Source organism: Ahaetulla prasina, chromosome 4, assembly GCF_028640845.1.
Source record: "Ahaetulla prasina isolate Xishuangbanna chromosome 4, ASM2864084v1, whole genome shotgun sequence".
Taxonomy (NCBI): Eukaryota; Metazoa; Chordata; class Lepidosauria; order Squamata; family Colubridae; genus Ahaetulla; species Ahaetulla prasina.
In genome coordinates, this window is record NC_080542.1 from 36,312,516 (window position 1) to 36,326,746 (window position 14,231).

Here is a 14,231-nt window from a genome sequence, read left to right on the forward strand (position 1 = left end):
AGGTTGATTCAGCCTTCCCTCCTTCCAAGGTTGATAAAATGAGAACCCAGATTGTTGGGGGCAATTTGATGACTCTGTAAACCACTTAGAGAAGGCTCTAAAGCACTATGAAGTGGTATATAAGTTTAAGTGATATTGCTATATTAATTTTCTTCTTAAACACACTGGTACTCCTTGTATGAAAACATTGAGCAGCATACTGTTTTTCAGTGCCTTTTTCTGTGTATTTCTATTGGAGAAATGAAAATATTACTAGACATGTTAACATTTTCCCATTCTTTCCCTTGGGCTCAAATTCCACAGAAAAAGCGCTTGTCTTTGAACCTCATAAATTTACTTTCCTTGAAAATTGTATCAAAAAGGAAAAACAGAAAATTTTAAGTCCATTTACTGCTTGAAGGTCAGGTTTACCTCAAATTTATATGTAAATCTCTTGACATCATTTTCTTTTCAGCTGCCTTCTTTACATTTTGATAAATAGATATTTTCTGACTTGGCATATCCATAATAGCAGCCATTTTATGAACTGTCAACTCTTTGTAATATTCTATTTTGTGAACTATTTTTTTAAGATATGTTCTCAAAATTACAAATAGGGCTATGTAATGTATTGCTTTGGAGGCATGCTATTCAGGAATTGCCTCTGTGTGCTTCAAAGCTTGTCACCACTTCACTGCTTTTTATAGCTGAGGAAGTTAGGCAGTATAAATCATGAAATGACATAGCTATCCAATTTATCTTTCAAAGCTAGAACTGATACCTTCTGGGTCTAAGCTATGGGAGAGTGGGAGGAATGAGTAGATGGTTTAAATTATACTAATTGAAACTAACAGCAGAAATGGCTTGTTCAACACACCTGAGCATGAAATAGCGGAACTGACTGAACAGATGCACAAATATTTGGATGAACATCTACCATGTTTATATCCCTACTGACAATCTGGAACTGCTCACTGGACTTGTGAAAGTAAGATTTATTTCCAGCTGACAGAATGATGAGCTTGAATAGAAGAACTGGTTGTTTGGGTTTGAAAGAAGAGTTCCATGTGATTGTTCACTAACCAGATCTCTGTTTAAGAAGCAGAGGAAATAAACATTCTGATCAAAACGCACAAAGCTTTCCTAGAGATTTGATCAGATTAAAACAATATATTTTGATGGATAAAAAGAACAGTAACAATAATCAGATAATAGTAAGGACAAGTCTTAAGAAAAAGGTCAATTTTCTCTAACCAACCATAACCAACAAAATTCCTTTTGTCAACAATTTAAAACCTTTTCAAATAATTTTTCAGTCATTTTAAAGACATATGATCCATTTCTGATTGGGCCTAGCAATGCTGAATTGTTGGCAACTGTTAATTTTCCACAGTGCCCATTTCGTGGCTAAATTAATTGGCATTTTGGCTTCTTACTGTATAGTGGGAGGTTTTTTTTAGTAATCATACTAGAAGTATTATTTGTAGATTTCTGCTATCTTATCCCAGAGATGTCCAGTCTGGTGTTTGGATCATTTCTCAATATAGGAAATCATTTCAGCTGAACACATAAATGTATTTTATACTTAACATTGTCCTATATGTAACCTGCCATCACTCTCAAATCCCCCGAGTCATTAAAACTGGCCAAAACGTAGAAAGGTTTTTCAACCAGAAAGGTTCATCACCCTTTTTGATGATGTCCCAGCACTCTCCCATTTAGAAAAGTGGTCATTCTCAGAGACAAAAAAGTTGTTCATTACTGTTTTAGTTCATAAAAAAACTTGATAGCTATGTTCAGTCCCAATCCAGTGCTTGCATTATATTTCCTTCTTACATGAAATTAAATGAATTTCATTACTTTTTCTGCCGTCTTTTGTAAGAGTAGGAGTAGCAGAAGAACTAAATGAACATTTTAAAAATAGTATGTTTTATTCTGAGAACATCTGACTTTGTGATTATATTCAATTTTAATATTTCTGTATTTGTGTTACTTATATGAGCTTTAAAGAGCCAGTTTGAGGTAGTGGTTAAGATATCTGGATTGAAACTGGGAGACTGTAAAATCTTGTCTTGCCTTAACTATTAAATCAGCTTGGTGGCTTTGAACCGGTCACTCTACCTCAGCCCTAGGAAGAAAGCAATGGCAAACCACTTTTGAAAGTTTTTCCAAGAAAACTACAGGGATTGGTCCAATCTGTCCCCAGGAGTCAGCAAGAAACTGAAGGCCAAAAATTGCCATTGAAACTTAAAGTCCTATTGGTAGTTTAGCTATCTTAAAGGTGAATGTTGCTTAACTTTTTTTGTAATCAAGCTCTTACTTCAAGTTAATGAATTATACAGATGTTGGAGAGTATGTGCATGATACTGTACAATCCTCACAATTATAATATTTAGTGTTTATAAAACACAAGCTGTTTGTTTCAATTGCAGCAGGTTATGCCATTATTATGGTTAGTTACACAATCAATCAGATGTTTAACCTAGATTTGGCATTTTTGTCCACCTAAGTCCTTCCCAAGTACCTGGAATATGCAGATATTGTTGTTTAATAATATTAAAAGTATCATCACTAGATGTAAACTGTTCCAAGTAAAACTGCCTTTTGCAATTGATGTTGATTTTGTTAATGTCTGCATCACTTCGCTAGTTTATCTGGTAGAACTGGTAGAACATTTAAATCCTTTCACAGATGCTACTGAAATTACTAATACGGTAATGCATTACTCTTATTACTTGTCTCCCCGATCCTATATTAGTCCCTTCCATTTTTCTCTCTCTCAGACTTTACAATACCTGTCAAATTTCACTGTTTGTTTCAGCACATTATTCAAGACTGTTTAGTGTTAGCCGTGCATCTTAGTTTTGTACCTTGTACATATTTAATAATCATCCTCTCAACCCCCTCCATCAAGATAATTAAGAAAATATTGAAAAGAATAGGGCCCAAAATAGACCCCTATTGCAGCACATTACTGTCTAAGTTGATATGGACCTCCATTAAGCCAATTGTAAAAATCATAATTGTATCATTTAGCCTTTATATTACCATGTTAATAATAAGCACATCAGGAGAGATTTTGTGGAAGACTTTACTGAGATCAAAGTACATTATGTCCAAAGCATTTCCCCAACCTATTAAACTAATATATTTGTTCAAATCAAAAATATATTTGGAGGGAATAAAGGTCGCCTAACATGGCCTCTTTGTGACAAATTCATGCTGGCTTTTGTTGATTTTTATTCCTATTCAAATGCTGATAAACATGCTGTTTAATAATCTGCACAAGGAGCTTGCCCTGTATGGACTGCATGTAATTTCCCAGGTCCTCTTCCTCTTGCTTGAAGATAGGAACTTAATTTATTTTTAATTTATTTTTAATTTTTTTATTTTATTTATTTGTCACAACAGTATATATAAGCATAAGCATGAAATAACTATACGATATATAAGCATATATATAAGCATAAGTATAAAATAACTATACGAATTGGATACAATCAAAGGGAACATAGGGACAGGAATGGTAGGCATGCTGGTGCTCTTATGCATGCCCCTTACAGACCTCTTAGGAATGGGGTGAGGTCAATAGTAGATAGTTTTTGGTTAAAGCTTTGGGGATTCTGGGAAGAGACCACAGAGTCAGGTAGTGTTCTTTTATAGTCTTCTAGGACATCATCAGTTCTCCAGGAGTTTTAAGTATTCTATGATTACTACAATAATCCTTTCAATATCCTAGGATATTTGGCCCTGGATTCATTTACGTTTGTTCTTTACTTTTAGCTTTGCCTGTTACAGCCTCATTTTTCCAATCTTGGCATGATAATGGCTTATGAAAAAAGACAGATCTCTTTGTTTCTGACATAGTCTCCCCACTTTGAAGTCTTTGTTGCTACTACTGTAGTTATGGTCATTTTGTGAGCTTATTCTGAGCTGCAATCTTTCTGCAATAATCTCTGCAATCTCTGGAAATTATCTTGTATCTTCTTATACACCCTTTCCATTTGAAATACATCGGTTGATTATGAGCCATCATGTCTGTTAAGTTCGGGAAGTAACGAGGCTGGAGACCAGGGTAGTGACAACAGCTCTTTAATATATGGTGAACCCAGCAACCTGGCTGGGGAAAAACAACCCTTTATATATTGTTTAACCGGCGGCTTCAACCAATCAGCAACGTGCTTGTTTCCCGCCTAAATATTTAAAGATACATAACACTCCTCCCCTCCCAGAAAACACTTTACCACTATTTACATATTATTTACATGTTATTTTTCGACGTAGTCACGCAAATAACCTGGGCGTCTCCTAATTCTTTCGGACCTGCGCGGTTCAGTCCTGGGTGGTGTTTTGAGCTGGTCGGAGGGGCTTTTTTCTCCTCCCAGCTCTTTCTCTAGGCCACCGGGCCCTGGATTACTGGCAGTCTCTTTTTCTTGGCCCTCCGGCCATGGATTACTTTTGGAGTTTTCCCTGTTGTTTCCTTCGGGAACCTGATGGCGTCGCTGGACCTCCGGGACCTCAGCTAAGTCTTGCGCCTCCCCCGGGTTATGGTCAGCTATGGGTTCAAATAAGGAATGGTCATGATCTGTCTCATTTAGCTCGGGTTGTTCAGCTATTCGTTTCCTTATCTGATCTATGTGGCGCCTCCATACTCGGTTGTCTTGTAACTCGACCAAGTATGACTTTGGACTGGTTGCTTTTATGATTTGCCCTGCGAGCCAACTTGGGCCGTCCCCATAGTTGCGGGCCCACACTCGGTCGCCTATGCCCATTTCCCTCGTTTTTTCTAGTTCCCCCTTGTAACTCTCTGGTGTGTAATGGGGATTCAAACGGTCCAGTGGGCACCGGAGTTTCCGTCCCATCAATAATTCGGCTGGGCTTCTGCCTGTAGCAGTGCTTGGGGTTCTGTGCTGAACGGCCAGAAAGAAATCTATCTTTGTTTGCCAGTCACCTGGCTTGAGCCTGGACAATGCCTCCTTAGCGCTCCGTACGGAACGCTCTGCAAGGCCATTCGACGCAGGGTGGAAAGGCGCAGAGAGGGCATGTCGGATGCCCTCCTCTGCCAAGTATTCCTCAAACTGGGCTGCCGTGAATTGCGAGCCGTTGTCGGACACCAGAGTGTCAGGCAACCCGTGGGTTGCGAATAGGTGGCGCAGGGCTGCGATTACTGCCTCGGCCGTGGTGGATTTCATGAGTATGATCTCCAACCATTTAGAGAATGCATCGACAACCACGAGGAAGGTTTGGCCGTGGAAAGGGCCAGCAAAATCAATGTGGATTCTTGACCAGGGCCCTTGGGGCTTTTCCCATTCCCTGACTGGGGCCGTTGGGGGTAGAGGTCTGGACTCTTGGCAAGCCTGGCATTTCCCTACCCTCTCAGCAATCTCTGAGTCCACTAGTGGCCACCACACATAGCTTCTTGCTAGCCCCTTCATCCTTACGATCCCTGGGTGACCCTCGTGGAGGAGGTCCAATACCTTTCCCCTTAATTTATCCGGAATTACCACACGATCACCCCATAACAGGCACCCCCCTTGAGCCGAGAGCTCATCACGTTTTTTTACAAATTCCTTAAACCGTTCGCCCGGCGCAGCGGGCCACCCTCTTTGTACCCAACCGAGTACAGTCCTTAACATAATGTCCCGGTATGATGCCCGAGCCACTTCCTTAGATGTGACTGGGCCAGAGTCCAAAGAGTCAATAAGGAGGATGGGCGTCCCCGGAGTGGGGTCTTCGATCGCCCCTGGTAGTGGGCATCTGCTTAACGCGTCCGCATGCCCCACTTCTTTTCCTGGTCGATGCTGCAGCTTGTAAGAATAAGCGGCTAAGAAAATAGTCCATCGAGTCAAACGTGGCGAAAGTGCCACAGGCGTTGGGCGGTCGCCAGCCAGTATTCCTAACAGCGGTCTGTGGTCAGTCACAATTTCAAAGTCTCGCCCAAAAACATATTCGTGAAATTTTTTCACCCCTGACACAATTGCTAGCGCTTCCTTATCTAACTGGCTATAGTTCCTCTCTGGGGAGGACATCGTTCTGGAGTAGAAGGCTATAGGGGCTTCTGTGCCGTTTGGCAGTCTGTGGCTGAGTACAGCCCCCACCCCGTAAGGGGAGGCATCGCAAACCAACACTAGTGGCAATGAGCTATGGTACTGGATGAGCAGGCTGTCGCTCGAGAGCAGGTTTTTTACTGCTTCGAAAGCCCTACTTTCCGACTTCCCCCAAGACCAAGCAGTATTTTTCCCTAGAAGCTTATGCAGCGGTTCAGCAACGGTCGCTTTGTTTTTTAAAAAAACCGCGTAAAAATTCACTAGCCCCAGGAATGCCTGTAGCTCTGTTTTGTTTTTGGGCGCTGGAGCCTTTCTGATTGCCTTGACCTTGCTCTCAGTGGGGTGAATTCCTTTCTTGTCTATTCGGTAGCCCAAGAATTCGACGGATTCTACCCCTATCTGGCATTTGTTCACTTTGACCCTTAGTCCGGCTGACCGGAAAATGCCCAGAACTTTTCTCAAATGCTCCCCCAATTCCTCTACGTTTTCGGTGATATCAATACATCGTCGAAGTAGGGAACTACCCCTGGGAGCCCTTGCAGAAGTCGTTCCATCAAATTTTGGAACAGCCCTGGTGCCACACTCACCCCAAATTGTAATCGGGTACACTTGAAGGCCCCCCTGTGAGTTACAATCGTTTGGGCTTCGGCTGTGTTGGCGTCTACGGGCAGTTGTTGGTAGGCTTGAGCCAAGTCTAACTTTGCAAAGACTTGCCCTTGCCCCAAAGAGTGCAGCAAGTGTTGCACCACGGGAACTGGGTAGGCGCTTTTCTGTAAGGCTTTGTTTAGCGTCGCCTTGTAGTCAGCGCAGATTCTAATTGACCCATCTGGTTTTACTGGGGTGACGATTGGCGTCTCCCACTTGGCGTGGTCGACTGGCACCAAAATCCCCTGATTTATGAGCTTATCTAGCTCCTTGTCAATTTTAGATTTAAGGGCAAAAGGGACTCTCCTTGCCTTTAACCTAATGGGAGCTACCTGGGGGTCTAAGTTGAAGGAAATAGGGGTCCCCTTGTACTTGCCCAGGCAGTCCTTGAAGACATCTTCAAACTCGTTTATGAGTATGTCTTTCAGGTTACAGTCACTTCTGTAGATGCCAGTCACCCCCATGCCCAGTGCACGAAACCAGTCTAGTCCCAACAAACTAGGCAGGGTCCCTTCGACGATCGTGATGGGCAGGGTCTTCTTGTGTGGTCCGTACTCGACTCGGACGGAGGTGGTCCCTCGAACAGGGATTCGATTCCCCTGGTAGTCGTGGACTCGTAGCCGTTGTGTTTGCAGGTGGCGCTTCGCGACTGATGGCAGTGACTTCGCCAAAGTGTCCCATGACATGATGGTGATCGCTGGCCCGGTGTCCACTTCAGTCGGCCCCGTCCTCCTTCTATTTTGGGTTTGGTGAAGATCTTCTTCTCCACTCGGGTTGAGGCGCGGCCTATGACCACAGTCGTTTGGTTCGAATCCGCGCCTTTTTTGTTTGAGCCAATCGCGGGTCGCCTTGCCGATCCCGCGCTCTGATTGGCCGATTTGAATTTTCGGCGGGAAGGTTGGGGAGCTCGACAGACTTGAGCTAGGTGCCCTTTCTTCTCGCACCGCCGACATGTTGCGTCCTTAAACTTGCAGCGTTGGCGCTGGTGTTGACCTCCACAACTTCCGCACTCGTCCCGGTCCTCTTTGCCGCGTTTCTCGGTTCGGCAGACCCCTTCCTCATCCTCACCGTCGGATTCGGTCTGGATCTCTTCTTGGTGCACCGGGGTTGACTTTGTGCTCGCCTTTGGTGTGAGAGGCTTTTGCAGTGTCTCCGCCGCTTGGGTGGACATTTCATGCACTCGGGCTTCGTCCAGAGCGTTTGCCAGCGTCAGATTGCTTTTCGATAGCAGTCGCCTCCGCAAACGCATGTCTCGGACCCCCCTGATGAGTTGCTCCAGCAGCACCTCGTCCAGGTCTCGGTACCCACAGTCTTTGGAGGCTTTCCGTAGGGCGGCCATGTAGTCGCCGATGGATTCGCCCTCTAACTGCCGGCGCTCTCCAAATTCAAAACGCCGCACGTATTTGGATGGCGTTGGCGCGAAATGGTTTTTTAGAAGGGTTTGCAGAGTTTGCCACGATACCGATTGTATCGGCGTTGGCTCTGCCAGGGCTTCCGCGATGTCGATGACCTCGGGACCGCAGTGGCTCAAGAAGTATGCCCTTTTGCGGTTGTCTGGAACTCCTTGCAGTTCGTTAGCTTCTAGAAAGCTTTCGAAACGGGTCATATACGTTCCCCATTTCTCTTTAGCCGGGTCAAACGGTGCGGGCGGAGTGTAACTGGCCATCTCCGTTTTTCTGCCCTGTGTTTGCTGGGTTCGGTTCTTTCGTGCTTCAGCTCGGTTCTGGTGCTCCTTAGCCTCGAGATCCCACCTTCGTCGCCAGTGTTAAGTTCGGGAAGTAACGAGGCTGGAGACCAGGGTAGTGACAACAGCTCTTTAATATATGGTGAACCCAGCAACCTGGCTGGGGAAAAACAACCCTTTATATACTGTTTAACCGGCGGCTTCAACCAATCAGCAACGTGCTTGTTTCCCGCCTAAATATTTAAAGATACATAACAATGTCATTATTAATTCTTAGCAATCACAAACAAAGATCTTGTCTATGATTACTTGTTTCTAACCTGGACTTTCAAATCTCTTTCAGTACACCCATCTGCAACTAAGTTTATCCATTTTGCTATCGGCTGTCCTTTTTCTTCCACCTTTCTTAGCGTTAAAGCCATCTCCAGGGAGCTAGACCTTCACATAGGATAATTTGAGCCTGGACATTTGTGTGCTCAAACCTGACTCTTGTTGATTTACTCAATGATCCATTTGTTGTTTTCTTGGCTATCCATTGTATTTTCAGGAGCCTTCTTCAATACCAACATTCAAAAGCATCAATATTTTTTCCATCTTGCATCTTCAAAGCCTAACTTTACTTCTATCATAGCTTGCACAGTTTTGGTCTTTCTATACATTTCTATCCCTTTTTTGTATGTCTCATTTTAGAAACCTCTTTGTATAGCTTTATTGGCCTTTTAAGATGTCTGCTGTAAGAATAATCTACATCACCTTATTTGATTGAATTGCATTTCCCATAATTCTAATTTTTTTCTCCTTCATGATTTCAAGTCATTGGATCTAACTTATCTCCCATCTGAGTTCATCAAATCTGGTTTTATGAAATCCAGTACACAATCTGAATCTCCCCTATTCCTTCTCCCCTTGATATCCTGAATGGAAGGATAACACAGTCACTTTTTCCGGAGTGACCTTCACTTCTTCCTGTTTTATTAATTATTTCCTGTTGGGAAAGATTAGATTTAGCATAGCAAACCCTCATATTCTTTATTCAATCTTTTAACAAATACACTTGAGAAATGTATTCTTTGAGAGGTAACTATCAGCAGAATTCCTTTACCAAGTTCTTAAGATCAGAAGAAATATTCTTTAAATTCTTTAATATCTTTAGCCTTTGTTAACATCCTTTGTTAATGTGAGATATTCCAACTGTATTCTAGAGTTTTACAAGTAATCAACATCAACTGTAGTGAATTTTTTTATATAAAATATAATAGATTTCATAGAGAGAATCTTCCAAAATACCTTCAAAACTGATAGTAATTTAGGAGTTCTGAAGACTACAAATGGATCTGGGCCAAATTATTAAATCAATAAATATTTAACTGAATATGCTGTCAAACTTTATATAGTCCAAATTCTTCTGGAAATACGTCATCTGTTTTTAAAACTTAATACAAAATAAGATGATAATAACAATTAATACACTTAGTAATTCATGCCCTTACACACACACACACACACACACACACACACACACACACACACACACACACATCACACACACACACACACACACACACAGAGAGAGCACAGAGAGTGGGGGAAGGAAAAGGGAGAGGACGCTTCAATGTTCAAACCAGAATAATCCAAATTTTTTCATGTCAATAGGTATCAGAACTCAACATTACAATATGCCTTTTCACATTATTATAGGAAGTATGATGGAGCATTGTTTAAAAATGGCATTTTAAGCCCCTGTAATAATGTAATAATGTTGAAAGGCTCATGTTATAGGTTTCTAATTCTGCATACACCTTTTTTTCCTACTTGATCACATATTCAACAGAGCAACTGAACTTTAATACCTCCAGTGATAAAATTGAAAGTCGACTTTGAGAGCATATACATATGCATTTAAATAACAACAATAACAATGCTGATGTGCTGCAATTCTAACCTGATTAAAAATTTTACAATCCTAAAATTATATGCAAAACTGAGACGTTGAAAAAACTTCCTGGAAAAAGACAATGAAAAAAACTTTAATACTGTAGCTGACAAATCTGGTTGCTCCTGTAGGAAGTTAACACCCACCCCTCTCCTAGAGGAATGAGATGTTTTGGGAAATGTTGAAAGGGCAGAATATATTTCCCTGGATGAGAAATGGAGAAACATGTTTTAAAGACAAAGCAGCTCCCACCTTCCTGCCTCCCCCCCCCAATCTTTGTCAATGGGCCAGAGGCAGAAACCCAATTCCCCCCACACACACCTTTGTCAATGGACCATCATCTGCAACACAAAGGACCCACATGACACCTGGGAAGATTACATCAGCCAGCAAGGCTAGCTATGACCTCTGACAGCAACCAATCAGGATACTCTTCCTGTGCCCCAGGAAGTTCAAAGCCAGAGAGGGTATAAAACCCAGGCACTCTCAGCATCTCTGCCCTTTTCTGGTCATGAACTCAAACCATGTGATCCTGTCCACCATTAAACAAACCATCTTTCCAAGCAGTCTCCATGTTTCCAGTGTCTTTTTCCCCACTTGGAACTAAAGCCAGATGGACATTTCTTCTGACACCCCTTTTCTGATTAGGAAATTTTATTTAAAATGTTTGCACTCTGCTCCTACAATATTGTTCAAAGAAAAACAAATGGTTATAACCCTGTAAATTGAACTTGATTAAATAAATTTACCTTTATTATAAAACATTATCCAGTTGTGTCTGGACTTTTTTCCTGATAGACTAATATGACTATTTTTTTTAAAAAGTATAGCTAGCTCTCCTATGTCCTACCTCTCATTAAAAGAAAATCAATTAAAATAGCCTATTAAACAATTAAAAGGATACAATCCATTTAACCAAGAAACTGACAATCAGGAACAGTTTGTCCACGAAAGCTTTCAAATAATGACCTTATTTCATTCCAGTAAATCAAAGCCTTTTTGAAAAGGAAAGACTTGGCAAATCTTATGAAGCTTGCAATAGAGCAGGCCAGATGTGCTTCTCCTGGGAGGAAGTTTTTAGAACCAGCAAGAGAAAACTGTAGTAAAGGGCTTTGACTTTTATCTTGTACTGGGGAGGAAAAATATACCCTTGAGTACTATCCCACATTGAGAGGCCAGGCGAGGCCTCTGTTTTTCAGGAAACAATCAAACTTACATGCCTGCCTAGGTCAAACAGCTTTTCCCCCACCATATGTATACTGAACAATAGTTAACATTTATTTGTATTTGAAATGAAGATGAAATGACAATCAGTTATTTTGGCTAATGCATATTCTACTGGGATTGCAATTGTGCTGCTAGCACCTCGCCCCCTCACCTCCCACCCCCAAAATATAGGGAATGCTTCCCAGTAAATTGGTAGTAATTGAACAAACCTGTGCATGTTTTTTCGAATGTAAGATACAATGGTTTTTGAGGGGCTTGCTTCTTCAGACATTTATAATAGATTGGAGCTATACCATTTGTTTGCTGTTAAAATGGTTAAAATGTAAACATGAAATAAATCAATAGGTAGGAATTAGACACAAGGATTATAGAAAAAGAAATCTAAGAATTTATCTCCAACAGTTTTACGTTTGATTGATCAATTTCTGATTAATATGTTAAAAACAGTGACAATTTAATCCACAAAATTTGAATTGTTCAGTAATTCAAATGTAAACATTATTTTTAACTTTTTTTTCCAAAATAATTTGACTTGTGTATATTTAGATAAGATTTCTATTGATTTCTGGAAATCCATTTTAATTTTTTTATCTATTTACAATCTATTTTTTTGTAATCTTGCCTTATTGCATACATATAAATAGTCACAAACAAATCCAGAATTTGACTTAACCCTGAAATAAATTGCTTATTAATCAATCTCCTTTCAACGTCTTTTTTTTTTTGAAAAAAGTTTTTTTATTTTTATTTTTCAAAAAACAAACAAACCACATACAAATCTTTTGAACAAGATATCAGTTAGGTACATAATTAAACACATTTCAAATTTCACCCCCTCATTGTATTGTTTATCCAATATTTTTCCCTTCCCCTCTTAAAATTTTATTATTTGCACATTTCTATCAAAACATCTGTTCCACCCCTTTATCCTGAATGGTATTGAATCAAATCTAGTTCCCACATTTTTGCCTCCTTTCTTGCCCCTCCCTTCTTCACTAACAAAATACAACCATACTTATCCCTAATGTTATCAAAGACAGACGAGTAACAAAAAAAGAAACAAGGTAATCTCTATAAAATTATCTCCTACATTTAATCTCACCTTAATTTCAAAAAGGTCTCCCATCACTTATATTTCATAATCCCATTCCAAATAAGAAAAAAATTAAAATAATAAACAAGATAAAAAGAACAAAATGAAAAGGAGCAAACATATCCCATTTCTCATATAATTCCATAGTTATATTCAAATATTCTACTGGAAGTTTTATCTCAAATTATTTCAATTTCACTACATATGCTTAAAACCTGCATATTTTCTTAACTTATTAAATTCCTTATTACTCCCCTTCTCAACATTTTTATAATCCTCTAATTTTTAACATAAATTTTAGTTTTACATTATTATATCATGCTTTTTATATTCTTCTCTATCATTGCTGCATGCAGCTCTTAGCTTTAATATTCCAGTTCTGTAATCATTTCTTATATTTCTTGCTTAAATGACAGTTGTATACTTCTTATTGTCCATTGTTTTCTACTTTATTCTTTGATGTTATGAATCTTAAAGGTCAACCATCTGGTTACAAAAATCCCCCTTTAAAATTGTCCTGAAATCACAAAGACATTTCCTTCCTGCATTTCTTCTTTTGCCTTTAGGTGTCAGTCTTTAGTCTATAGTTACAATCCACAATTAACGAAGTATTCATTTTCGAGCCGCACCTTTTTTCTCTTTGTTTCAATTTGTTGCCTCTTTTCAGTCCTGTTTAAATAGTTTCATTATAATCCTTTGAATCCAAATTTATAAAGAATAGAGGAACTGGAACTCAATTAAAATCCATTTTTAAAATCTTAGTTAATTCTTCTCTTTTTTCTTCTTGCTTATAATCTTTAAATAATCGATAAAAGCCTCCAAAATTCTCCAAAGTAAATTTTAATTAAAAGTCATATTTTTCTCTGTTTTCTCTATTCAATTAGGGCTCTAGACTTAGGTTCCAAGCCAATTTTTGTCAGGTTTTAGGTATCATTAATTATTTCCTTCCGTTTCCATTTCCTGTTTAAATTAGCTGCTATTTCTCAATTTTTCTTTAAATGCTTGTTGGCAAAATTGTTCCTAGTGCCTCTTTTGTGAGCTGGTATTAACTCACCCGGCTTCAATATCTTGTGCAGTACTTATGCTTTATCCTCCTGCCCGTTCTTGTGGCCGTCCCGACTTCAGGCAGCTGGTGATGGCTGTGGTCCTCCTCGCTGGGTCGAGGGAAAAAAGCCAGAGCGACAGGGAGTTTGCAACTTCCCTGTCCGCTCCAGTGGCTCCCTCATTCTTCGCTGCCCCTGCAGGGCAGCTATGGTCCAGACCAGACCCCCATTCGAGGAGATTTTTGGCACTCACCCTGGAGCTCTCGGGGTTCGTGTCCGTTCTGTCCCAACGCTGGCCACACCTCCTCTCCTTTCAACAAGTCTTGTGAAGGAGGATTTCCTGAATTAAAATAGGTGTTCAATTTCACAATTACCATAGCTAATGAAAATGATGGATGTATTACCTCAGCAGACTCCATTGAACAAAATAGCAATATAAACCACCACTCTTAGCCCTTCTACGTATTGATTTTAGCACCCTTTGGCCTGACAAAGAGATTTTTCATAGAGTTTCTTCACCTTCTTCTGCAGTGACCAAGCCATGTATCCTTCTTTACCAAAAATAGCTTTATCTTCTTGA

At 40.3% G+C, this 14,231-nt stretch overlaps 1 long non-coding RNA gene across 1 annotated transcript; it reads right to left on the minus strand.

The window, feature by feature from the left end:
- Positions 1-12,347: 12,347 nt before the first annotated feature.
- Positions 12,348-13,967, minus strand: LOC131198845 (uncharacterized). Its single transcript, XR_009155172.1, has 3 exons — positions 13,905-13,967; positions 13,663-13,762; positions 12,348-13,277 (listed from the first exon to the last, which is right to left on the minus strand). It is a non-coding gene; the product is annotated as an uncharacterized LOC131198845 (long non-coding RNA).
- Between the last annotated feature and the right edge of the window lie 264 nt (positions 13,968-14,231).